Source organism: Cervus elaphus, unplaced genomic scaffold (assembly GCF_910594005.1).
Source record: "Cervus elaphus unplaced genomic scaffold, mCerEla1.1, whole genome shotgun sequence".
NCBI lineage: Eukaryota > Metazoa > Chordata > Mammalia > Artiodactyla > Cervidae > Cervus > Cervus elaphus.
The window spans coordinates 2,349,102-2,374,894 of NW_025316783.1; positions in this window are offsets into that span (position 1 = coordinate 2,349,102).

Below are 25,793 nucleotides of genomic sequence, written 5' to 3' on the forward strand. Positions count from 1 at the left end.
GCCTCCGGTCGCGATGAGGTGGGGAACTAGGTCTTTCTCTGTGGTCTTCACAGGGGATGCAGACATCCTTTCGTCTTGGGAGATGCAAGACGAGCCTGCATTCAAGTCACTGCAGGGATATCTGGCCTTATTTCGAGTCAGGGCATCGCAGTGTCCATTCCACTTGAGGCCGCAAACTCAGGGTCCCTCTCACATACCTAGAGCTGAGAGAAGCCTCCTCTTGAGGTGCTTGTGGTAAGATGGTATTCCTCTGGAGTAGAAGCCAGGGACTAACCTCTCATCTCGAGTTGATTTTTGGTCCACGGAGCTCTTTCGTGTTGCTACAGTGACCTCAGGATCCCTCTAGGCTTGAAAGAGTGTTCTTGGGGTTTCTCTGGAGTGCCATCAAGGAAATCAAGGCTCCTTTCATGTGTGATGTGCAACACGAAATTGCTCTGCACGCAGTGCAGGGGAATCGGGCCTCATCTCGCGGCGAGGGGAAGTCTCATGGTTTTTCTCGAGTTCCGGAGGGAACCTGGGGTATATTCTCAAGTTACGACGGGGATGGCCCTTCCAACCACGTGTTTGTTCAGCGACGTCAGGACTCCTGCCTAGTTGCGAGGGACAACTCGGGATTCTCCTCGAGGCTTGGCAGGGCAATTGGGACGCCTCTCCAGCTGAGGCGGGAGACCAAGTTTCCCTTTCCACGTGCCACAGGAATCCTGGGACTCCTATCAAGTTTCACGAGGAGTCAGGCATCGTCTCCTTTGGAGGCACTGATCTGCGCGTACCTCTGGACTTTTCCAAAGATGTGAGGCCTCCGGTCGCGATGAGGTGGGGAACTAGGTCTTTCTCTGTGGTCTCCACAGGGGATTCAGACATCCTTTCGTCTTGGGAGATGCAAGACGAGCCTGCATTCAAGTCACTGCAGGGATATCCGGCCTTATTTCGAGTCAGGGCATCGCGGTGTCCATTCCACTTGAGGCCGCAAACTCAGGGTTCCTCTCACATACTTAGAGCTGAGAGAAGCCTCCTCTTGAGGTGCTTGTGGTAAGGTGGTATTCCTCTGGAGTCGAAGCCAGGGACTAACCTCTCATCTCGAGTTGATTTTTGGTCCACGGAGCGCTTTCGTGTTGCTACAGTAACCTCAGGATCCCTCTAGCCTTGAAACAGTGTTCTTCGGGTTTCTCTGGAGTGCCATCAAGGAAATCAAGGCTTCTTTCATGTTTGATGTGCAACACGGAATTGCTCTGCATGCAGTGCAGGAGAATCGAGCCTCATCTCGCGGCGAGGGGGATGTCTCATGGTTTTTCTCGAGTTGCGGCGGGACCCTGGTGGATATTCTCGGGTTATGACGGGGATGGCCCTTCCAGCCACGTGTTTGTTCAGCGACGTCAGGACTCCTGCCTAGTTGCGAGGGACAACTCGGGATTCTCCTCGAGGCTTGGCAGGGCAATTGGGACGCCTCTCCAGCTGAGGCGGGAGACCAAGTGTCCCTTTCCACGTGCCACAGGAATCCTGGGACTCCTATTAAGTTTCACGATGAGTCAGGCATCGTTTACTTTGGAGGCACTGATCTCCGCGTACCCCTGGACTTTTCAAAGAATGTGAGGCCTCGGTCGCGGTGAGGTGGGGAACTAGGTCTTTCTCTGTGGTCTCCACAGGGGATTCAGACATCCTTTCATCTTGGGAGATGCAAGATGAGCCTGCATTCAATTCACTGCAGGGATATCCGGCCATATTTCACGTCAGGGCATCGCAGTATCCATTCCACTTGAGGCCGCAAACTCAGGGACCCACTCACATACCTAGAACTGAGAGAAGCCTCCTCTTGAGGTGCTTGTGGTAAGGTAGTATTCCTCTGGAGTCGAAGCCAGGGACTAACCTCTCATCTCAAGTTGATTTTTCATCCACGGAGCTCTTTCGTGTTGCTACAGTGACCTCAGGATCGCTCTAGCCTTGACACAGTGTTCTTGGGGTTTCTCTGGAGTGCCATCAAGGAACTCAAGGATCCTTTCATGTGTGATGTGCAACACGGAACTGCTCTGCATGCAGTGCAGGGGTTTCGAGCCTCATCTCGCGGCGAGGGGGAAGTCTCATAGTTTTTCTCGAGTTGCGGAGGGATTCTGGGGTACATTCTTGAGTAATGACGTGGATGGCCCTTCCAGCCACGTGTTTGGTCAGCGACGTCAGGACTCCTGCCTAGTTGCGAGGGACAACTCGGGATTCTCCTCGAGGCTTGGCAGGGCAATTGGGACGCCTCCAGCTGAGGCGGGAGACGAAGAGTCCCTTTCCATGTGCCACAGGAATCATGGGACTCCTATCAAGTTTCACGAGGAGTCAGGCATCGTCTCCTTTGGAGGCACTGATCTCCGCGTCCCTCTCGAGTTTTCAAAGGATGTGAGGCCTGCGGTCGCGATGAGGTGGGGAACTAGGTCTTTCTCTGTGGTCTCCACAGGGGATTCAGACATCCTTTCATCTTGGGAGATGCAAGACATGCCTGCATTCAAGTCACTGCAGGGATATCCGGCCTTATTTCGCGTCAGGGCATCGCAGTGACCATTCTACTTGAGGCCGCAAAATCAGGGTCCTTCTCACATACCTAGAGCTGAGAGAAGCCTCCTCTTGAGGTGCTTGTGGTAAGGTGGTATTCCTCTGGAGTCGAAGCCAGGGACTAACCTCTCATCTCGAGTTGATTTTTGGTCCACGTAGCTCTTTCATATTGCTACAGTGACCTCAGGATCCCTCTAGCCTTGAAACAGTGTTCTTGGGGTTTCTCTGGAGTGGCATCAAGGAAATCAAGGCTCCTTTCATGTGTGATGTGCAACACGGAATTGCTCTGCATGCAGTGCAGGGGAATCAGGCCTCATCTCGCGGCGAGGGGGAAGTCTCATGGTTTTTCTCGAGTTGCGGCGGGAACCTGGGGTATATTCTCGAGTTATGACGGGGATGGCCCTTCCACCCACGTGTTTGTTCAGCGACGTCAGGACTCCTGCCTAGTTGCGAGGGACAACTCGGGATTCTCCTCGAGGCTTGGCAGGGCAATTGGGCCGCCTCTCCAGCTGAGGTGGGAGACCAACGGTCCCTTTCCACGTGCCACAGGAATCCTGGGACTCCTATCAAGTTTCACGAGGAGTCAGGCATCGTCTCCTTTGGAGGCACTGATCTCCGTGTACCTCTGAAGTTTTCAAAGGATGTGAAGCCTCCGGTCGCGATGAGGTGGGGAACTAGGTCTTTCTCTGTGGTCTCCACAGGGGATTCATACATCTTTTCATCTTGGGAGATGCAAGACGAGCCTGCATTCAATTCACTGCAGGGATATCCGGCCTTATTTCGCATCAGGCGATCGCAGTGTCCATTCCACTTGAAGCCGCAAAATCAGGGTTCCTCTCACATACCTAGAGCTGAGAGAAGCCTCCTCTTGAGATGCTTGCAGTAAGGTGGTATTCCTCCGGAGTCGAAGCCAAGGACTAACCTCTCATCTCGAGTTGATTTGTGGTCCCCGGAGCTCTTTCATGTTGCTACAGTGACCTCAGGATCACTCTAGCGTTGAAACAGTGTTCTTGGGGATTCTCTGGAGTGCCACCAAGGAAATCAAGGCTCCTTTCATGTGTGATGTGCACCACGGAATTGCTCTGCAGGCATTACAGGGGAATCGGGCCTCATCTCACGGCGAGGGGGAAGTCTCTTGGTTTTTCTCGAGTTTCCGCGGGAACCTGGGGTATATTCTCGAGTTACGACGGGGATGGCCCTTCCACACACGTGTTTCTTCAGCGATGTCAGGACTCCTGCCTAGTTGGGAGGGACAACTCGGGATTCTCCTTGAGGCTTGGCAGGGCAATTGGGACGCCTGTCCAGCTGAGGCGGAGACCAAGGGTCCCTTTCCACGTGCACAGGTATCTTGGGACTCCTATCAAGTTTCACGAGGAGTCAGGCATCGTCTCCTTTGGAGGCACTGATCTTCGCGTACCTCTGGAGTTTTCAAAGGATGTGAGGCCTCCGGTCGCGATGAGGTGGGGAACTAGGTCTTTCTCTGTGGTCTCCACAGGGGATTCAGACATCCTTTTGTCTTGGGAGATGCAAGACGAACCTGCACTTAAGTCACTGCAGGGATATCCGGCCTTATTTCGTGTCAGGGCATCGCAGTGTTCATTCCACTTGAGGCCGCAAAATCAGGGTCCCTCTCACATACCTAGAGCTGAGAGAAGCCTCCACTTGAGGTGCTTGTGGTAAGGTGGTATTCCTCTGGAGTCGAAGCCAGGGACTAACTTCTCATTTCGAATTGATTTTTGGGCCACGGAGCTCTTTCGTGTTGCTACAGTGACCTCAGGATCCCTCTAGCCTTGAAACAGTGTTCTTGGGGTTTCTCTGGAGTGCCATCAAGGAAATCAAGGCTCCTTTCATGTGTGATGTGCAACACGGAATTGCTCTGCACGCAGTGCAGGGGAATCGGGCCTCATCTCGCGGCGAGGGGGAAGTCTCATGGTTTTTCTCGAGTTGCGGTGGGAACCTGGGGTATATTCTCGAGTTACGACCGGGATGGCCCTTCCAACCACGTGTTTGTTCAGCGACGTCAGGACTCCTGCCTAGTTGCGAGGGACAACTCGGGATTCTCCTCGAGGCTTGGCAGGGCAATTGGGACGCCTCTCCAGCTGAGGCGGGAGACCAAGGGTCCGTTTCCACGTGCCACAGGAATCCTGGAACTCCTATCAAGTTTCCCGAGGAGTCAGGCATCGTCTCCTTTGGAGGCACTGATCTCCTTGTACCTTTGGAGTTTCAAAGGATGTGAGGCCTCCGGTCACCATGAGGTGGGGAACTAGGTCTTTCTCTGTGGTCTCCACAGGGGATTCAGACATCCTTTCATCTTGGGAGATGCAAGACGAGCCTGCATTCAAGTCACTGCATGGATATCCGGCCTTATTTCGCGTCAGGGCATCGCAGTGTCCATTCCACTTGAGGCCGCAAAATCAGGGTCCCTCTCACATACCTAGAGCTGAGAGAAGCCTCCTCTTGAGGTGCTTGTGGTAAGGTGGTATTCCTATGGAGTCGAAGCCAGGGACTAACCTCTCATCTCGAGTTGATTTGTGGTCCCCGGAGCTCTTTCATGTGGCTACAGTGACCTCAGGATCCCTCTAGCCTTGAAACAGTGATCTTGGGGTTTCTCTTGAGTGCCACCAAGGAAATCAAGGCTCCTTTCATGTGTGATGTGCAACACGGAATTGCTCTGCACGCAGTGCAGGGGAATAGGGCCTCATCTCGCGGCGAGGGGGAAGTCTCATGGTTTTTCTTGAGTTGCGGCGGGAACCTGGGGTATTTTCTCGAGTTACGACGGGGATGGCCCTTCCACACACGTGTTTGATCAGCGACGTCAGGACTCCTGACTAGTTGCGAGGGACAACTCCGGATTCTCCTCGAGGCTTGGCAGGGCAATTGGGACGCCTCTCCAGCTGAGGCGGGAGACCAAGGGTCCCTTTCCACGTGCCACAGGAATCCTGGGACTCCTATCAAGTTTCAGGAGGAGTCAGGCATCGACTCCTTTGGAGGCACTGATCTCCGCGTACCTCTGGAATTTTCAAAGGATGTGAGGCCTCCGGTCGCCATGAAGTGGGGAACGAGGTCTTTCTCTGTGGTCTCCACAGGGGATTCAGAAATCCGTTCATATGCGAGATGCAAGACGAGCCTGCATTCAAGTCACTGCAGGGATATCCGGCCTTATTTCGCGTCAGGTCATCGCAGTGTCCATTCCACTTGAGGCCGCAAACTCAGGGTCCCTCTCACATACCTAGAGCTGAGAGAAGCCTCCTCTTGAGGTGCTTGTGGTAAGGTGGTATTCCTCTGGAGTCGAAGCCAGGAACAAACCTCTCATCTCGAGTTGATTTTTGGTCCACGGAGCTCTTTCGTGTTGCAACAGTGACCTCAGGATCCCTCTAGCCTTGAAACAGTGTTCTTGGGGTTTCTCTGGAGTGCCATCAAGGAAATCAAGGCTCCTTTCATGTTTGATCTGCAACACGGAATTGCTCTGCACGCAGTGCAGGGGAATCGGGCCTCATCTCGCGGCGAGGGGGAAGTCTCATGGTTTTTCTCGAGTTGCGGCGGGAACCCTGGGTATATTCTCGAGTTATGACGGGGATGGCCCTTCCACCCACGTGTTTGTTCAGCGACGGCAGGACTCCTGCCTAGATGCGAGGGACAACTCGGGATTCTCCTCGAGGCTTGGCAGGGCAATTGGGACGCCTCTCCAGCTGAGGCGGGTGACCAAGGGTCCCTTTCCACGTGCCACAGGAATCCTGGGAATCCTATCAAGTTTCACGAGGAGTAAGGCATCGTCTCCTTTGGAGGCACTGTTCTCCGCGTACCTCTGGAATTTTCAAAGGATGTGAGGCCTCCGGTCGCCATGAAGTGGGGAACGAGGTCTTTCTCTGTGGTCTCCACAGGGGATTCAGACATCCTTTCGTCTTGGGAGATGCAAGACGAGCTTGCATTCAAGTCACTGCAGGGATATCCGGACTTATTTCGAGTCAGGGCATCGCGGTGTCCATTCCACTTGAGGCCGCAAACTCAGGGTCCCTCTCACATACCTAGAGCTGAGAGAAGCCTCCTCTTGAGGTGCTTGTGGTAACGTGGTATTCCTCTGGAGTCGGAGCCAGGGACTAACCTCTCATCTCGAGTTGATTTTTGGTCCACGGAGCTCTTTCGTGTTGCTACAGTGACCTCAGGATCCCTCTAGCCTTGAAACAGTGTTCTTGGGATTTCTCTGGAGTGCCATCAAGGAAATCAAGGCTCCTTTCATGTGTGATGTGCAACACGGAATTGCTCTGCATGCAGTGCAGGGTATCGGGCCTCATTTTGCGTCAAGAGGGAAGTCTAATGTTTTTTCTCGAGTTGCGGCGGGAACCTGGGGTATATTCTCGAGTTACGACGGGGATGGCCCTTCCACCCACGTGTTTGTTCAGCGACGTCAGACTCCTGCCTAGTTGCGAGGGACAACTCGGGATTCTCCTCGAGGCTTAGCAGGGCAATTGGGACGCCTCTCCAGCTGAGGCGGGAGACCAAGGGTCCCTTTCCACGTGCCACAGGAATCCTGGGACTCCTATCAAGTTTCACGAGGAGTCAGGCATCGTCTCCTTTGGAGGCACTGATCTCCGCGTACCTCTGGAGTTTTCAAAGGATGTGAAGCCTCCGGTCGCGATGAGGTGGGGAACTAGGTCTTTTTCTGCGGTCTCCACAGGGGATTCAGACATCCGTTCATATGCGAGATGCAAGACGAGCCTGCATTCAAGTCACTGCAGGGATATCCGGCCTTATTTTGCGTCAGGGCATTGCAGTGTCCATTCCACTTGAGGCCGCAAAATCAGGGTCCCTCTCACATACCTAGAACTGAGAGAAGCCTCCTCTTGAGGTGCTTGTGGTAAGGTGGTATTCCCCTGGAGTCGAAGCCAGGGAATAACCTCTCATCTCGAGTTGATTTTTGGGCCTCGGAGCTCTTTCTTGTTGCTACAGTGACCTCAGGATCCCGCTAGCCTTGAAACAGTGTTCTTGGGGATTCTCTGGAGTGCCATCAAGGAAATCAAGGCTCCTTTCATGTGTGATGTGCAACACGGAATTGCTCTGCACGAAGTGCAGGGTGTCGGGCCTCATTTTGCGGCGAGGGGGAAGTCTAATGGTTTTTCTCGAGTTGCGGCCGGAACCTGGGGTATAATCTCGAGTTACGTCGGGGATGGCCCTTCCACCCACGTGTTTGCTCAGCGACGTCAGGACTCCTGCCTAGCTGCGAGGGACAACTCGGGATTCTCCTCGAGGCTTGGCAGGGCAATTGGGACGCCTCTCCAGCTGAGGTGGGAGACCAAGGGTCCCTTTCCACGTGCACAGTTATCCTGGGACTCCAATCAAGTTTCACGAGGAGTCAGGCATCGTCTCCTTTGGAGGCACTGATCTCCGCGTACCTCTGGAGTTTTCAAAGGATGTGAGGCCTCCGGTCGCGATGAGGTGGTGAACTAGGTCTTTCTCTGTGGTCTCCACAGGGGATTCAGACATCCTTTCGTCTTGGGAGATGCAAGACGAGCCTGCATTCAAGTCACTGCAGGGATATCTGGCCTTATGTCGAGTCAGGGCATCGCGGTCTCCATTCCACTTGAGGCCGCAAACTCAGGGTCCCTCTCACATATATAGAGCTGAGAGAAGCCTCCTCTTGAGGTGCTTGTGGTAAGGTGGTATTCCTCTGGAGTCGAAGCCAGGGACTAACCTCTCATCTCGAGTTGATCTTTGGTCCACGGAGCTCTTTCGTGTTGCTACAGTGACCTCAGGATCCCTCAACCTTGACACAGTGTTCTTGGGGTTTCTCTGGAGTGCCATCAAGGAAATCAAGGCTCCTATCATGTGTGATGTGCAACACAGAATTGCTCTGCACGCAGTGCAGGGGAATCGGGCCTCATCTCGCGGCGAGGGGGAAGTCTCATGGTTTTTCTCGAGTTGCGGCGGGAACCTGGGGTATATTCTCGATTTACGACGGGGATGGCCCTTCCACACACGTGTTAGTGCAGCGACGGCAGGACTCCTGCCTAGTTGCGAGGGACAACTCGGGATTCTCCTCGAGGCTTGGCAGGGCAATTGGGACACCTCTCCAGCTGAGGCGGGAGACCAAGGGTCCCTTTCCACGTGCCACAGGAATCCTGGGACTCCTATCAAGTTTCACGAGGAGTCAGGCATCGTCTCCTTTGGAGGCACTGATCTCCCCGTACCTCTGGAGTTTTCAAAGGATGTGAGGCCTCCGGTCGTGATGAGGTGGGGAACTAGGTCTTTCTCTGTGGTCTCCACAGGGGATTCAGACATCCTTTCGTCTTGGCAGATGCAAGACGAGCCTGCATTCAAGTCACTGCAGGGATATCCGGCCTTATTTCACGTCAGGGCATCGCGGTGTCCATTCCACTTGAGGCCGCAAACGCAGGGTCCCTCTCACATACCTAGAGCTGAGAGAAGCCTCCTCTTGAGGTGCTTGTGGTAAGGTGGTATTCCTTTGAAGTCGAAGCCAGGGACTAACCTCTCATCTCGTGTTGATTCATGGTCCACGGAGCTCTTTCGTGCTGCTACAGGGACCTCAGGATCCCTCCAGCCTGAAACAGTGTTCTTGGGGTTTCTCTGGAGTGCCATCAAGGAAATCAAGGCTCCTTTCATGTGTGATGTGCAACATGGAAATGCTCTGCACGCAGTGCAGGGGAATCGGGCCTCATCTCGCGGCGAGGGGGAAGTCTCATGGTTTTTCTCGAGTTGCGGCGGGAACCTGGGGTATATTCTCGAGTTACGACGGGGATGGCCCTTCCACCCACGTGTTTGTTCAGCGACGTCAGACTCCTGCCTAGTTGCGAGGGACAACTCGGGATTCTCCTCGAGGCTTGGCAGGGCAATTGGGACGCCTCTCCAGCTGAGGCAGGAGACCAAGGGTCCCTTTCCACGTGCCACAGGAATCCTGGGACTCCTATCAAGTTTCACGAGGAGTCAGGCATCGTCTCCTTTGGAGGCACTGATCTCCGCGTACCTCTGGAGTTTTCAAAGGATGTGAGTCCTCCGGTCGCGATGAGGTGGGGAACTAGGTCTTTCTCTGTGGTCTCCACAGGGGATTCAGAAATCCGTTCATATGCGAGATGCAAGACGAGCCTGCATTCAAGTCACTGCAGGGATATCCGGCCTTATTTTGCGTCAGGGCATTGCAGTGTCCATTCCACTTGAGGCCGCAAAATCAGGGTCCCTCTCACATACCTAGAACTGAGAGAAGCCTCCTCTTGAGGTGCTTGTGGTAAGGTGGTATTCCCCTGGAGTCGAAGCCAGGGACTAACCTCTCATCTCGAGTTGATTTTTGGGCCTCGGAGCTCTTTCGTGTTGCTACAGTGACCTCAGGATCCCTCTAGACTTGAAACAGTGTTCTTGGGGATTCTCTGGAGTGCCATCAAGGAAATCAAGGCTCCTTTCATGTGTGATGTGCAACACGGAATTGCTCTGCACGAAGTGCAGGGTATCGGGCCTCATTTTGCGGCGAGGGGGAAGTCTTATGGTTTTTCTCGAGTTGCGGCCGGAACCTGGGGTATAATCTCGAGTTACGACGGGGATGGCCCTTCCACCCACGTGTTTGTTCAGCGACGTCAGGACTCATGCCTAGTTGCGAGGGACAACTCGGGATTCTCCTCGAGGCTTGGCAGGGCAATTGGGACGCCTCTCCATCTGAGGTGGGAGACCAAAGGTCCCTTTCCACGTGCACAGGTATCCTGGGACTCCATACAAAATTCACGAGGAGTCAGGCATCGGCTGCTTTGGAGGCACTGATCTCCGCGTACCTCTGGAGTTTTCAAAGGATGTGAGGCCTCCGGTCGCGATGAGGTGGTGAACTACGTCTTTCTCTGTGGTCTCCACAGGGGATTCAGACATCCTTTCGTCTTGGGAGATGCAAGACGAGCCTGCATTCAAGTCACTGCAGGGATATCCGGCCTTATTTCGAGTCAGGGCATCGCGGTCTCCATTCCACTTGAGGCCGCAAACTCAGGGTCCCTCTCACATACCTAAAGCTGAGAGAAGCCTCCTCTTGAGGTGCTTGTGGCAAGGTGGTATTCCTCTGGAGTCGAAGCCAGGGACTAACCTCTCATCTCGAGTTGATTTTTGGTCCACGGAGCTCTTTCGTGTTGCTACAGTGACCTCAGGATCCCTCAACCTTGAAACAGTGTTCTTGGGGTTTCTCTGGAGTGTCATCAAGGAAATTAAGGCTCCTTTCATGTGTGATGTGCAACACGGAATTGCTCTGCACGCAGTGCAGGGGAATCGGGTCTCATTTTGCGGCGAGGGGGAAGTCTCATGGTTTTTCTCAAGTTGCGATTGGAACCTGGGGTATATTCTCGAGTCACGACGGGGATGGCCCTTCCACCACGTGTTTGTTCAGCGACGTCAGACTCCTGCCTAGTTGCGAGGGACAACTCGGGATTCTCCTCGAGGCTTGGCAGGGCAATTGGGACGCCTCTCCATCTGAGGTGGGAGACCAAAGGTCCCTTTCCACGTGCACAGGTATCCTGGGACTCCATACAAAATTCACGAGGAGTCAGGCATCGGCTGCTTTGGAGGCACTGATCTCCGCGTACCTCTGGAGTTTTCAAAGGATGTGAGGCCTCCGGTCGCGATGAGGTGGTGAACTACGTCTTTCTCTGTGGTCTCCACAGGGGATTCAGACATCCTTTCGTCTTGGGAGATGCAAGACGAGCCTGCATTCAAGTCACTGCAGGGATATCCGGCCTTATTTCGAGTCAGGGCATCGCGGTCTCCATTCCACTTGAGGCCGCAAACTCAGGGTCCCTCTCACATACATAGAGCTGAGAGAAGCCTCCTCTTGAGGTGCTTGTGGTAAGGTGGTATTCCTCTGGAGTCGAAGCCAGGGACTAACCTCTCATCTCGAGTTGATTTTTGGTCCACGGAGCTCTTTCGTGTTGCTACAGTGACCTCAGGATCCCTCAACCTTGAAACAGTGTTCTTGGGGTTTCTCTGGAGTGCCATCAAGGAAATCAAGGCTCCTTTCATGTGTGATGTGCAACACAGAATTGCTCTGCACGCAGTGCAGGGGAATCGGGCCTCATCTCGCGGCGAGGGGGAAGTCTCATGGTTTTTCTCGAGTTGCGGCGGGAACCTGGGGTATATTCTCGAGTTACGACGGGGATGGCCCTTCCACCCACGTGTTAGTTCAGCGACGGCAGGACTCCTGCCTAGTTGCGAGGGACAACTCGGAATTCTCCTCGAGGCTTGGCAGGGCAATTGGGAAGCCTCTCCAGCTGAGGCGGGAGACCAAGGGTCCCTTTCCACGTGCCACAGGAATCCTGGGACTCCTATCAAGTTTCACGAGGAGTCAGGCATCGTCTCCTTTGGAGGCACTGATCTCCGCGTACCTCTGGAGTTTTCAAAGGATGTGAGGCCTCCGGTCGCGATGAGGTGGGGAACTAGGTCTTTCTCTGTGGTCTTCACAGGGGATTCAGACATCCTTTTGTCTTGGGAGATGCAAGACGAGCCTGCATTCAAGTCACTGCAGGGATATCCGGCCTTATTTCGAGTCAGGGCATCGCGGTGTCCATTCCACTTGAGGCCGCAAACTCAGGGTCCCTCTCATATACCTAGAGCTGAGAGAAGCCTCCTCTTGAGGTGCTTGTGGTAAGGTGGTACTCCTCTGGAGTCGAAGCCAGGGACTAACCTCTCATCTCGAGTTGATTCATGGTCCACGAAGCTCTTTCGTGCTGCTACAGGGACCTCAGGTTCCCTCCAGCCTTGAAACAGTGTTCTTGGGATTTCTCAGGAGTGCCATCAAGGAAATCAAGGCTCCTTTCATGTGTGATGTGCAACACGGAATTGCTCTGCACGCAGTGCTGGGGAATCGGGCCTCATCTCGCGGCGAGGGGGAAGTCTCATGGTTTTTCTCGAGTTGCGGCCGGAACCTGGGGTATATTCTCTAGTTACGACGGGGATGGCCCTTCCACCCAAGTGTTTCTTCAGCGACGTCAGGACTCCTGCCTAGTTGCGAGGGACAACTCGGGATTCTCCTCGAGGCTTGGCAGGGCAATTGGGACGCCTCTCCAGCTGAGGCGGGAGACCAAGGGTCCCTTTCCACGTGCCACAGGAATCCTGGGACTCCTATCAAGTTTCACGAGGAGTCAGGCATCGTCTCCTTTGGAGGCACTGATCTCCGCGTACCTCTGCAGTTTTCAAAGGATGTGAGGCCTCCGGTCGCGATGAGGTGGAGAACTAGGTCTTTCTCTGTGGTCTCCACAGGGTTTTCAGACATCCTTTCGTCTTGGGAGATGCAAGACGAGCCTGCATTCAAGTCACTGCAGGGATATCCGGCCTTATTTCGAGTCAGGGCATCGCGGTCTCGATTCCACTTGAGGCCGCAAACTCAGGGTCCCTCTCACATACCTAGAGCTGAGAGAAGCCTCCTCTTGAGGTGCTTGTGGTAAGGTGGTATTCCTCTGGAGTCGAAGCCAGGGACTAACCTCTCATCTCGAGTTGATTTTTGGTCCACGGAGCTCTTTCGTGTTGCTGCAGTGACCTCAGGATCCCTCAACCTTGAAACAGTGTTCTTGGGGTTTCTCTGGAGTGCCATCAAGGAAATTAAGGTTCCTTTCATGTGTGATGTGTAACACGGAATTGCTCTGCACGCAGTGCAGGGGAATTGGGCCACATCTCGCGGCGAGGGGGAAGTCTCATGGTTTTTCTCGAGTTGCGGCGGGAACCTGGGGTATATTCTCGAGTTACGACGGGGATGGCCCTTCCACAAACGTGTTTGTTCAGCGACGTCAGGACTCCAGCCTAGTTGCGAGGGACAACTCGGGATTCTCCTCGAGGCTTGGCAGGGCAATTGGGACGCCTCTCCAGCTGAGGCGGGAGACCAAGTGTCCCTTTCCACGTGCCACAGGAATCCTGGTACTCCTATCAAGTTTCACGAGGAGTCAGGCCTCGTCTCCTTTGGAGGCACTGATCTCCGCGTATCTCTGGAGTTTTCAAAGGATGTGAGGCCTCCGGTCGCGATGAGGTGGGGAACTAGGTCTTTCTCTGTGGTCTCCACAGGGGATTCAGACATCCTTTCGTCTTGGGAGATGCAAGACGAGCCTGCATTTAAGTCACTGCAGGGATATCCGGCCTTATTTCGAGTCAGGGCATCGCGGTCTCCATTCGACTTGAGGCCGCAAACTCAGGGTCCCTCTCACATACCTAGAGCTGAGAGAAGCCTCCTCTTGAGGTGCTTGTGGTAAGGTGGTATTCCTCTGGAGTCGAAGCCAGGGACTAACCTCTCATCTCGAGTTGAATCATGGTCCACGGAGCTCTATCGTGCTGCTACAGGGACCTCAGGATCCCTCCAGCCTTGAAACAATGTTCTTGGGATTTCTCAGGAGTGCCATGAAGGAAATCAAGGCTCCTTTCATGTGTGATGTGCAACACGGAATTGCTCTGCACGCAGTGCAGGGGAATCGGGTCTCATCTCGCGGCGAGGGGGAAGTCTCATGGTTTTTCTCGAGTTGCGGCTGGAACCTGGGGTATATTCTCGAGTTACGACGGGGATGGCCCTTCCACCCACGTGTTTGTTCAGCGACGTCAGGACTCCTGCCTAGTTGCGAGGGACAACTCGGGATTCTCCTCGAGGCTTGGCAGGGCAATTGGGACGCCTCTCCAGCTGAGGTGGGAGACCAAGGGTCCCTTTCCACGTGCCACAGGAATCCTGGTACCCCTATCAAGTTTCACGAGGAGTCAGGCATCGTCTCCTTTGGAGGCACTGATCTCCGCGTACCTCTGGAGTTTTCAAAGGATGTGAGGCCTCCGGTCGCGATGAGGTGGGGAACTAGGTCTTTCTCTGTGGTCTCCACAGGGGATTTAGACATCCTTTCGTCTTGGGAGATGCAAGACGAGCCTGCATTCAAGTCACTGCAGGGATATCAGGCCTTATTTCGAGTCAGGGCATCGCGGTGTCCATTCCACTTGAGGCCGCAAACTCAGGGTCCCTCTCACATACCTAGAGCTGAGAGAAGCCTCCTCTTGAGGTGCTTGTGGTAAGGTGGTATTCCTCTGGAGTCGAAGCCAGGGACTAACCTCTCATCTCGAGTTGATTTTTGGTCCACGGAGCTCTTTCGTGTTGCTACAGTGACCTCAGGATCCCTCAACCTTGAAACAGTGTTCTTGGGGTTTCTCTGGAGTGCCATCAAGGAAATCAAGGCTCCTTTCATGTGTGATGTGCAACACAGAATTGCTCTGCACGCAGTGCAGGGGAATCTGGCCTCATCTCGCGGCTAGGGGGAAGTCTCATGGTTTTTCTCGAGTTGCGGCGGGAACCTGGGGTATATTCTCGAGTTACGACGGGGATGGCCCTTCCACCCACGTGTTAGTTCAGCGACGGCAGGACTCCTGCCTAGTTGCGAGGGACAACTCGGGATTCTCCTCGAGGCTTGGCAGGGCAATTGGGACGCCTCTCCAGCTGAGGCGGGAGACCAAGGGTCCCTTTCCACGTGCCACAGGAATCTTGGGACTCCTATGAAGTTTCACGAGGAGTCAGGCATCGTCTCCTTTGGAGGCACTGTACTCCGCGTACCTCTGGAGTTTTCAAAGGATGTGAGGCCTCCGGTCGCGATGAGGTGGGGAACTAGGTCTTTCTCTGTGGTCTCCACAGGGGATTCAGACATCCTTTTGTCTTGGGAGATGCAAGACGAGCCTACATTCAAGTCACTGCAGGGATATCCGGCCTTATTTCGAGTCAGGGCATCGTGGTGTCCATTCCACTTGAGGCCGCAAACTCAGGGTCCCTCTCACATACCTAGAGCTGAGAGAAGCCTCCTCTTGAGGTGCTTGTGGTAAGGTGGTATTCCTCTGGAGTCGAAGCCAGGGACTAACCTCTCATCTCGAGTTGATTCATGGTCCACGAAGCTCTTTCGTGCTGCAACAGGGACCTCAGGATCCCTCCAGCCTTGAAACAGTGTTCTTGGGATTTCTCAGGAGTGCCATCAAGGAAATCAAGGCTCCTTTCAGGTGTGATGTGCAACACAGAATTGCTCTGCACGCAGTGCAGGGGAATCGGGTCTCATCTCGCGGCGAGGGGGAAGTCTCATGGTTTTTCTCGAGTTGCGGCGGGAACCTGGGGTATATTCTCGAGTTACGACGGGGATGGCCCTTCCACCCACGTGTTAGTTCAGCGACGGCAGGACTCCTGCCTAGTTGCGAGGGACAACTCGGGATTCTCCTCGAGGCTTGGCAGGGCAATTGGGACACCTCTCCAGCTGAGGCGGGAGACCAAGGGTCCCTTTCCACGTGACACAGGAATCTTGGGACTCCTATCAAGTTTCACGAGGAGTCAGGCATCGTCTCCTTTGGAGGCACTGATCTCCGCGTACCTCTGGAGTTTTCAAAGGATGTGAGGCCTCCGGTCGCGATGAGGTGGGGAACTAGGTCTTTCTCTGTGGTCTCCACAGGGGATTCAGACATCCTTTTGTCTTGGGAGATGCAAGACGAGCCTGCATTCAAGTCAATGCAGGGATATCCGGCCTTATTTCGAGTCAGGGCATCGTGGTGTCCATTCCACTTGAGGCCGCAAACTCAGGGTCCCTCTCACATACCTAGAGCTGAGAGAAGCCTCCTCTTGAGGTGCTTGTGGTAAGGTGGTATTCCTCTGGAGTCGAAGCCAGGGACTAACCTCTCATCTCGAGTTGATTCATGGTCCACGAAGCTCTTTCGTGCTGCTACAGGGACCTCAGGATCCCTCCAGCCTTGAAACAGTGTTCTTGGGATTTCTCAGGAGTGCCATCAAGGAAATCAAGGCTCCTTTCATGTGTGATGTGCAACACGGAATTGCTCTGCACGCAGTGCAGAGGAATCGGGCCTCATCTCGCGGCGAGGGGGAAGTCTCATGGTTTTTCTCGAGTTGCCGCGGGAACCTGGGGTATATTCTCGAGTTATGACGGGGATGGCCCTTCCACCCACGTGTTTCTTCAGCGACGTCAGGACTCCTGCCTAGTTGCGAGGGACAACTCGGGATTCTCCTCGAGGCTTGGCAGGGCAATTGGGACGCCTCTCCAGCTGAGGCGGGAGACCAAGGGTCCCTTTCCACGTGCCACAGGAATCCTGGGACTCCTATCAAGTTTCACGAGGAGTCAGGCATCGTCTCCTTTGGAGGCACTGATCTCCGCGTACCTCTGCAGTTTTCAAAGGATGTGAGGCCTCCGGTCGCGATGAGGTGGGGAACTAGGTCTTTCTCTGTGGTCTCCACAGGGGATTCAGACATCCTTTCGTCTTGGGAGATGCAAGACGAGCCTGCATTCAAGTCACTGCAGGGATATCCGGCCTTATTTCGAGTCAGGGCATCGCGGTCTCGATTCCACTTGAGGCCGCAAACTCAGGGTCCCTCTCACATAGCTAGAGCTGAGAGAAGCCTCCTCTTGAGGTGCTTGTGGTAAGGTGGTATTCCTCTGGAGTCGAAGCCAGGGACTAACCTCTCATATCGAGTTGATTTTTGGTCCACGGAGCTCTTTCGTGTTGCTACAGTGACCTCAGGATCCCTCAAACTTGAAACAGTGTTCTTGGGGTTTCTCTGGAGTGCCATCAAGGAAATTAAGGTTCCTTTCATGTGTGATGTGCAACACGGAATTGCTCTGCACGCAGTGCAGGGGGATTGGGCCACATCTCGCGGCGAGGGGGAAGTCTCATGGTTTTTCTCGAGTTGCAGCGGGAACCTGGGGTATATTCTCGAGTTACGACGGGGATGGCCCTTCCACCCACGTGTTTGTTCAGCGACGTCAGGACTCCTGCCTAGTTGCGAGGGACAACTCGGGATTCTCCTCGAGGCTTGGCAGGCCAATTGGGACGCCTCTCCAGCTGAGGCGGGAGACCAAGGGTCCCTTTCCACGTGCCACCGGAATCCTGGGACTCCTATCAAGTTTCACGAGGAGTCAGGCATCGTCTCCTTTGGAGGCACTGATCTCCCCGTACCTCTGGAGTTTTCAAAGGATGTGAGGCCTCCGGTCGCGATGAGGTGGGGAACTAGGTCTTTCTCTGTGGTCTCCACAGGGGATTCAGACATCCTTTCGTCTTGGGAGATGCAAGACGAGCCTGCATTCAAGTCACTGCAGGGATATCCGGCCTTATTTCGAGTCAGAGCATCGCGGTGTCCATTCCACTTGAGGCCGCAAACTCAGGGTCCCTCTCACATACCTAGAGCTGAGAGAAGCCTCCTCTTGAGGTGCTTGTGGTAAGGTGGTATTCCTCTGGAGTCGAAGCCAGGGACTAACCTCTCATCTCGAGTTGATTTTTGGTCCACGGAGCTCTTTCGTGTTGCTACAGTGACCTCAGGATCCCTCTAGCCTTGAAACTGTGTTCTTGGGGTTTCTCTGGAGTGCCATCAAGGAAATCAAGGCTCCTTTCATGTGTGATGTGCAAGACGGAATTGCTCTGCACGCATTGCAGGGTATCGGGCCTCATTTTGCGGCGAGGGGGAAGTCTAATGGTTTTTCTCGAGTTGCGATTGGAACCTGGGGTATATTCTCGAGTTACGACGGGGATGGCCCTTCCACCCACGTGTTTGTTCAGCGACGTCAGACTCCTGCATAGTTGCGAGGGACAACTCGGGATTCTCCTCGAGGCTTGGCAGGGCAATTGGGACGCCTCTCCAGCTGAGGCGGGAGACCAAGGGTCCCTTTCCACGTGCCACAGGAATCCTGGGACTCCTATCAAGTTTCACGAGGAGTCAGGCATCGTCTCCTTTGGAGGCACTGATCTCCGCGTACCTCTGGAGTTTTCAAAGGATGTGAGGCCTCCGGTCGCGATGAGGTGGGAAACTAGGTCTTTCTCTGCGGTCTCCACAGGGGATTCAGACATCCGTTCATATGGGAGATGCAAGACGAGCCTACATTCAAGTCACTGCAGGGATATCCGGCCTTATTTTGCGTCAGGGCATTGCAGTGTCCATTCCACTTGAGGCCGCAAAATCAGGGTCCCTCTCACATACCTAGAGCTGAGAGAAGCCTCCTCTTGAGGTGCTTGTGGTAAGGTGGTATTCCTCTGGAGTCGAAGCCAGGGACTAACCTCTCATCTCGAGTTGATTCATGGTCCACGAAGCTCTTTCGTGCTGCTACAGGGACCTCAGGATCCCTCCAGCCTTGAAACAGTGTTCTTGGGATTTCTCAGGAGTGCCATCAAGGAAATCAAGGCTCCTTTCATGTGTGATGTGCAACACGGAATTGCTCTGCACGCAGTGCAGAGGAATCGGGCCTCATCTCGCGGCGAGGGGGAAGTCTCATGGTTTTTCTCGAGTTGCCGCGGGAACCTGGGGTATATTCTCGAGTTATGACGGGGATGGCCCTTCCACCCACGTGTTTCTTCAGCGACGTCAGGACTCCTGCCTAGTTGCGAGGGACAACTCGGGATTCTCCTCGAGGCTTGGCAGGGCAATTGGGACGCCTCTCCAGCTGAGGCGGGAGACCAAGGGTCCCTTTCCACGTGCCACAGGAATCCTGGGACTCCTATCAAGTTTCACGAGGAGTCAGGCATCGTCTCCTTTGGAGGCACTGATCTCCGCGTACCTCTGCAGTTTTCAAAGGATGTGAGGCCTCCGGTCGCGATGAGGTGGGGAACTAGGTCTTTCTCTGTGGTCTCCACAGGGGATTCAGACATCCTTTCGTCTTGGGAGATGCAAGACGAGCCTGCATTCAAGTCACTGCAGGGATATCCGGCCTTATTTCGAGTCAGGGCATCGCGGTCTCGATTCCACTTGAGGCCGCAAACTCAGGGTCCCTCTCACATAGCTAGAGCTGAGAGAAGCCTCCTCTTGAGGTGCTTGTGGTAAGGTGGTATTCCTCTGGAGTCGAAGCCAGGGACTAACCTCTCATATCGAGTTGATTTTTGGTCCACGGAGCTCTTTCGTGTTGCTACAGTGACCTCAGGATCCCTCAAACTTGAAACAGTGTTCTTGGGGTTTCTCTGGAGTGCCATCAAGGAAATTAAGGTTCCTTTCATGTGTGATGTGCAACACGGAATTGCTCTGCACGCAGTGCAGGGGGATTGGGCCACATCTCGCGGCGAGGGGGAAGTCTCATGGTTTTTCTCGAGTTACGGCGGGAACCTGGGGTATATTCTCGAGTTACGACGGGGATGGCCCTTCCACCCACGTGTTTGTTCAGCGACGTCAGGACTCCTGCCTAGTTGCGAGGGACAACTCGGGATTCTCCTCGAGGCTTGGCAGGGCAATTGGGACGCCTCTCCAGCTGAGGCGGGAGACCAAGGGTCCCTTTCCACGTGCCACAGGAATCCTGGGACTCCTATCAAGTTTCACGAGGAGTCAGGCATCGTCTCCTTTGGAGGCACTGATCTCCCCGTACCTCTGGAGTTTTCAAAGGATGTGAGGCCTCCGGTCGCGATGAGGTGGGGAACTAGGTCTTTCTCTGTGGTCTCCACAGGGGATTCAGACATCCTTTCGTCTTGGGAGATGCAAGACGAGCCTGCATTCAAGTCACTGCAGGGATATCCGGCCTTATTTCGAGTCAGAGCATCGCGGTGTCCATTCCACTTGAGGCCGCAAACTCAGGGTCCCTCTCACATACCTAGAGCTGAGAGAAGCCTCCTCTTGAGGTGCTTGTGGTAAGGTGGTATTCCTCTGGAGTCGAAGCCAGGGACTAACCTCTCATCTCGAGTTGATTTTTGGTCCACGGAGCTCTTTCGTGTTGCTACAGTGACCTCAGGATCCCTCTAGCCTTGAAACTGTGTTCTTGGGGTTTCTCTGGAGTGCCATCAAGGAAATCAAGGCTCCTTTCATGTGTGATGTGCAAGACGGAATTGCTCTGCACGCATTGCAGGGTATCGGGCCTCATTTTGCGGCGAGGGGGAAGTCTAATGGTTTTTCTCGAGTTGCGATTGGAACCTGGGGTATATTCTCGAGTTACGACGGGGATGGCCCTTCCACCCACGTGTTTGTTCAGCGACGTCAGACTCCTGCATAGTTGCGAGGGACAACTCGGGATTCTCCTCGAGGCTTGGCAGGGCAATTGGGACGCCTCTCCAGCTGAGGCGGGAGACCAAGGGTCCCTTTCCACGTGCCACAGGAATCCTGGCACTCCTATCAAGTTTCACGAGGAGTCAGGCATCGTCTCCTTTGGAGGCACTGATCTCCGCGTACCTCTGGAGTTTTCAAAGGATGTGAGGCCTCCGGTCGCGATGAGGTGGGAAACTAGGTCTTTCTCTGCGGTCTCCACAGGGGATTCAGACATCCGTTCATATGGGAGATGCAAGACGAGCCTACATTCAAGTCACTGCAGGGATATCCGGCCTTATTTTGCGTCAGGGCATTGCAGTGTCCATTCCACTTGAGGCCGCAAAATCAGGGTCCCTCTCACATACCTAGAGCTGAGAGAAGCCTCCTCTTGAGGTGCTTGTGGTAAGGTGGTATTCCTCTGGAGTCGAAGCCAGGGACTAACCTCTCATCTCGAGTTGATTTTTGGTCCACGGAGCTCTTTTGTGTTGCTACAGTGACCTCAGGATCCCTCTAGCCTTGAAACAGTGTTCTTCGGGTTTCTCTGGAGTGCCATCAAGGAAATCAAGGCTCCTTTCATGTGTGATGTGCAACACGGAATTGCTCTGCACGCAGTGCAGGGTATCGGGCCTCATTTTGCAGCGAGGGGGAAGTCTAATGGTTTTTCTCGAGTTGCGGCCGGAACCTGGGGTATAATCTCGAGTTACGACGGGGATGGCCCTTCCACCCACGTGTTTGTTCAGCGACGTCAGGACTCCTGCCTAGTTGCGAGGGACAACTCGGGATTCTCCTCGAGGCTTGGCAGGGCAATTGGGACGCCTCTCCAGCTGAGGTGGGAGACCAAGGGTCCCTTTCCACGTGCCACAGGAATCCTGGGACTCCTATCAAGTTTCACGAGGAGTCAGGCATCGTCTCCTTTGGAGGCACTGATCTCCGCGTACCTCTGGAGTTTTCAAAGGATGTGAGGCCTCCGGTCGCGATGAGGTGGGGAACTAGGTCTTTCTCTGTGGTCTCCACAGGGGATTCAGACATCCTTTCGTCTTGGGAGATGCAAGACGAGCCTGCATTCAAGTCACTGCAGGGATATCCGGCCTTATTTCGAGTCAGGGCATCGCGGTGTCCATTCCACTTGAGGCCGCAAACTCAGGGTCCCTCTCATATACCTAGAGCTGAGAGAAGCCTCCTCTTGAGGTGCTTGTGGTAAGGTGGTACTCCTCTGGAGTCGAAGCCAGGGACTAACCTCTCATCTCGAGTTGATTCATGGTCCACGAAGTTCTTTCGTGCTGCTACAGGGACCTCAGGTTCCCTCCAGCCTTGAAACAGTGTTCTTGGGATTTCTCAGGAGTGCCATCAAGGAAATCAAGGCTCCTTTCATGTGTGATGTGCAACACGGAATTGCTCTGCACGCAGTGCTGGGGAATCAGGCCTCATCTCGCGGCGAGGGGGAAGTCTCATGGTTTTTCTCGAGTTGCGGCCGGAACCTGGGGTATATTCTTGAGTTACGACGGGGATGGCCCTTCCACCCACGTGTTTCTTCAGCGACGTCAGGACTCCTGCCTAGTTGCGAGGGACAACTCGGGATTCTCCTCGAGGCTTGGCAGGGCAATTGGGACGCCTCTCCAGCTGAGGCGGGAGACCAAGGGTCCCTTTCCACGTGCCACAGGAATCCTGGGACTCCTATCAAGTTTCACGAGGAGTCAGGCATCGTCTCCTTTGGAGGCACTGATCTCCGCGTACCTCTGCAGTTTTCAAAGGATGTGAGGCCTCCGGTCGCGATGAGGTGGAGAACTAGGTCTTTCTCTGTGGTCTCCACAGGGGATTCAGACATCCTTTCGTCTTGGGAGATGCAAGACGAGCCTGCATTCAAGTCACTGCAGGGATATCCGGCCTTATTTCGAGTCAGGGCATCGCGGTCTCGATTCCACTTGAGGCCGCAAACTCAGGGTCCCTCTCACATACCTAGAGCTGAGAGAAGCCTCCTCTTGAGGTGCTTGTGGTAAGGTGGTATTCCTCTGGAGTCGAAGCCAGGGACTAACCTCTTATCTCCAGTTGATTTTTGGTCCACGGAGCTCTTTCGTGTTGCTACAGTGACCTCAGGATCCCTCTAGCCTTGAAACTGTGTTCTTGGGGTTTCTCTGGAGTGCCATCAAGGAAATCAAGGCTCCTTTCATGTGTGATGTGCAAGACCGAATTGCTCTGCACGCATTGCAGGGTATCGGGCCTCATTTTGCGGCGAGGGGGAAGTCTAATGGTTTTTCTCGAGTTGCGATTGGAACCTGAGGTATATTCTCGAGTTACGACGGGGATGGCCCTTCCACCCACGTGTTTGTTCAGCGACGTCAGACTCCTGCATAGTTGCGAGGGACAACTCGGGATTCTCTTCGAGGCTTGGCAGGGCAATTGGGACGCCTCTCCAGCTGAGGCGGGAGACCAAGGGTCCCTTTTCACGTGTCACAGGAATCCTGGGACTCCTATCAAGTTTCACGAGGAGTCAGGCATCGTCTCCTTTGGAGGCACTGATCTCCGCGTACCTCTGGAGTTTTCAAAGAATGTGAGGCCTCCGGTCGCGATGAGGTGGGAAACTAGGTCTTTCTCTGCGGTCTCCACAGGGGATTCAGACATCCGTTCATATGGGAGATGCAAGACGAGCCTACATTCAAGTCACTGCAGGGATATCCGGCCTTATTTTGCGTCAGGGCATTGCAGTGTCCATTCCACTTGAGGCCGCAAAATCAGGGTCCCTCTCACATACCTAGAGCTGAGAGAAGCCTCCTCTTGAGGTGCTTGTGGTAAGGTGGTATTCCCCTGGAGTCGAAGCCAGGGACTAACCTCTCATCTCGAGTTGATTTTTGGTCCACGGAGCTCTTTTGTTTTGCTACAGTGACCTCAGGATCCCTCTAGCCTTGAAACAGTGTTCTTCGGGTTTCTCTGGAGTGCCATCAAGGAAATCAAGGCTCCTTTCATGTGTGATGTGCAACACGGAATTGCTCTGCACGCAGTGCAGTGTATCGGGACTCATTTTGCAGCGAGGGGGAAGTCTAATGTTTTTTCTCGAGTTGCGGCCGGAACCTGGGGTATAATCTCGAGTTACGACGGGGATGGCCCTTCCACCCACGTGTTTGTTCAGCGACGTCAGGACTCCTGCCTAGTTGCGAGGGACAACTCGGGATTCTCCTCGAGGCTTGGCAGGGCAATTGGGACGCCTCTCCAGCTGAGGTGGGAGACCAAGGGTCCCTTTCCACGTGCCACAGGTATCCTGGGACTCCTATCAATTTTCACGAGGAGTCAGGCATCGTCTCCTTTGGAGGCACTGATCTCCGCGTATCTCTGCAGTTTTCAAAGGATGTGAGGCCTCCGGTCGCGATGAGGTGTGGAACTAGGTCTTTCTCTGTGGTCTCCACAGGGGATTCAGACATCCTTTCGTCTTGGGAGATGCAAGACGAGCCTGCATTCAAGTCACTGCAGGGATATCCGGCCTTATTTCGAGTCAGGGCATCGCGGTCTCCATTCGACTTGAGGCCGCAAACTCAGGGTCCCTCTCACATACCTAGAGCTGAGAGAAGTCTCCTCTTGAGGTGCTTGTGGTAAGGTGGTATTCCTCTGGAGTCGAAGCCAGGGACTAACCTCTCATCTCGAGTTGATTCATGGTCCACGGAGCTCTTTCGTGCTGCTACGGGGACCTCAGGATCCCTCCAGCCTTGAAACAATGTTCTTGGGATTTCTCAGGAGTGCCATCAAGGAAATCAAGGCTCCTTTCATGTGTGATGTGCAACACGGAATTGCTCTGCACGCAGTGCAGGGGAATCGGGCCTCATCTCGCGGCGAGGGGGAAGTCTCATGGTTTTTCTCGAGTTGCGGCGGGAACCTGCGGTATATTCTCGAGTTACGACGGGGATGGCCCTTCCACCCACGTGTTTGTTCAGCGACGTCAGGACTCCTGCCTAGTTGCGAGGGACAACTCGGGATTCTCCTCGAGGCTTGGCAGGGCAATTGGGATGCCTCTCCAGCTGAGGCGGGAGACCAAGGGTCCCTATCCACGTGCCAGAGGAATCCTGGGACTCCTATCAAGTTTCACGAGGAGTCAGGCATCGTCTCCTTTGGAGGCACTGATCTCCGCGTACCTCTGGAGTTTTCAAAGGATGTGAGGCCTCCGGTCGCGATGAGGTGGGGAACTAGGTCTTTCTCTGTGGTCTCCACAGGGGATTCAGACATCCTTTCGTCTTGGGAGATGCAAGACGAGCCTGCATTCAAGTCACTGCAGGGATATCCGGCCTTATTTCGAGTCAGGGCATTGCGGTCTCCATTCCACTGGAGGCCGCAAATCAGGGTCCCTCTCACATACCTAGAGCTGAGAGAAGCCTCCTCTTGAGGTGCTTGTGGTAAGGTGGTATTCCCCTGGAGTCGAAGCCAGGGACTAACCTCTCATCTCGAGTTGATTTTTGGTCCACGGAGCTCTTTCGTGTTGCTACAGTGACCTCAGGATCCCTCTAGCCTTGAAACAGTGTTCTTGGGGTTTCTCTGGAGTGCCATCAAGGAAATCAAGGCTCCTTTCATGTGTGATGTGCAACACAGAATTGCTCTGCACGCAGTGCAGGGGAATCGGGCCTGATCTCGCGGCGAGGGGGAAGTCTCATGGTTTTTCTCGAGTTGCGGCGGGAACCTGCGGTATATTCTCGAGTTACGACGGGGATGGCCCTTCCACACACGTGTTAGTTCAGCGACGGCAGGACTCCTGCCTAGTTGCGAGGGACAACTCGGGATTCTCCTCGAGGCTTGGCACGGCAATTGGGACGCCTCTCCAGCTGAGGCGGGAGACCAAGAGTCCCTTTCCACGTGCCACAGGAATCCTGGGACTCCTATCAAGTTTCACGAGGAGTCAGGCATCGTCTCCTTTGGAGGCACTGATCTCCGCGTACCTCTGGAGTTTTCAAAGGATGTGAGGCCTCCGGTCGCGATGAGGTGGGGAACTAGGTCTTTCTTTGTGGTCTCCACAGGGGATTCAGACATCCTTTCGTCTTGGCAGATGCAAGACGAGCCTGCATTCAAGTCACTGCAGGGATATCCGGCCTTATTTCGAGTCAGGGCATCGCGGTGTCCATTTCACTTGAGGCCGCAAACGCAGGGTCCCTCTCACATACCTAGAGCTGAGAGAAGCCTCCTCTTGAGGTGCTTGTGGTAAGGTGGTATACCTCTGAAGTCGAAGCCAGGGACTAACCTCTCATCTCGTGTTGATTCATGGTCCACGGAGCTCTTTCGTGCTGCTACAGGGAACTCAGGATCCCTCCAGCCTGAAACAGTGTTC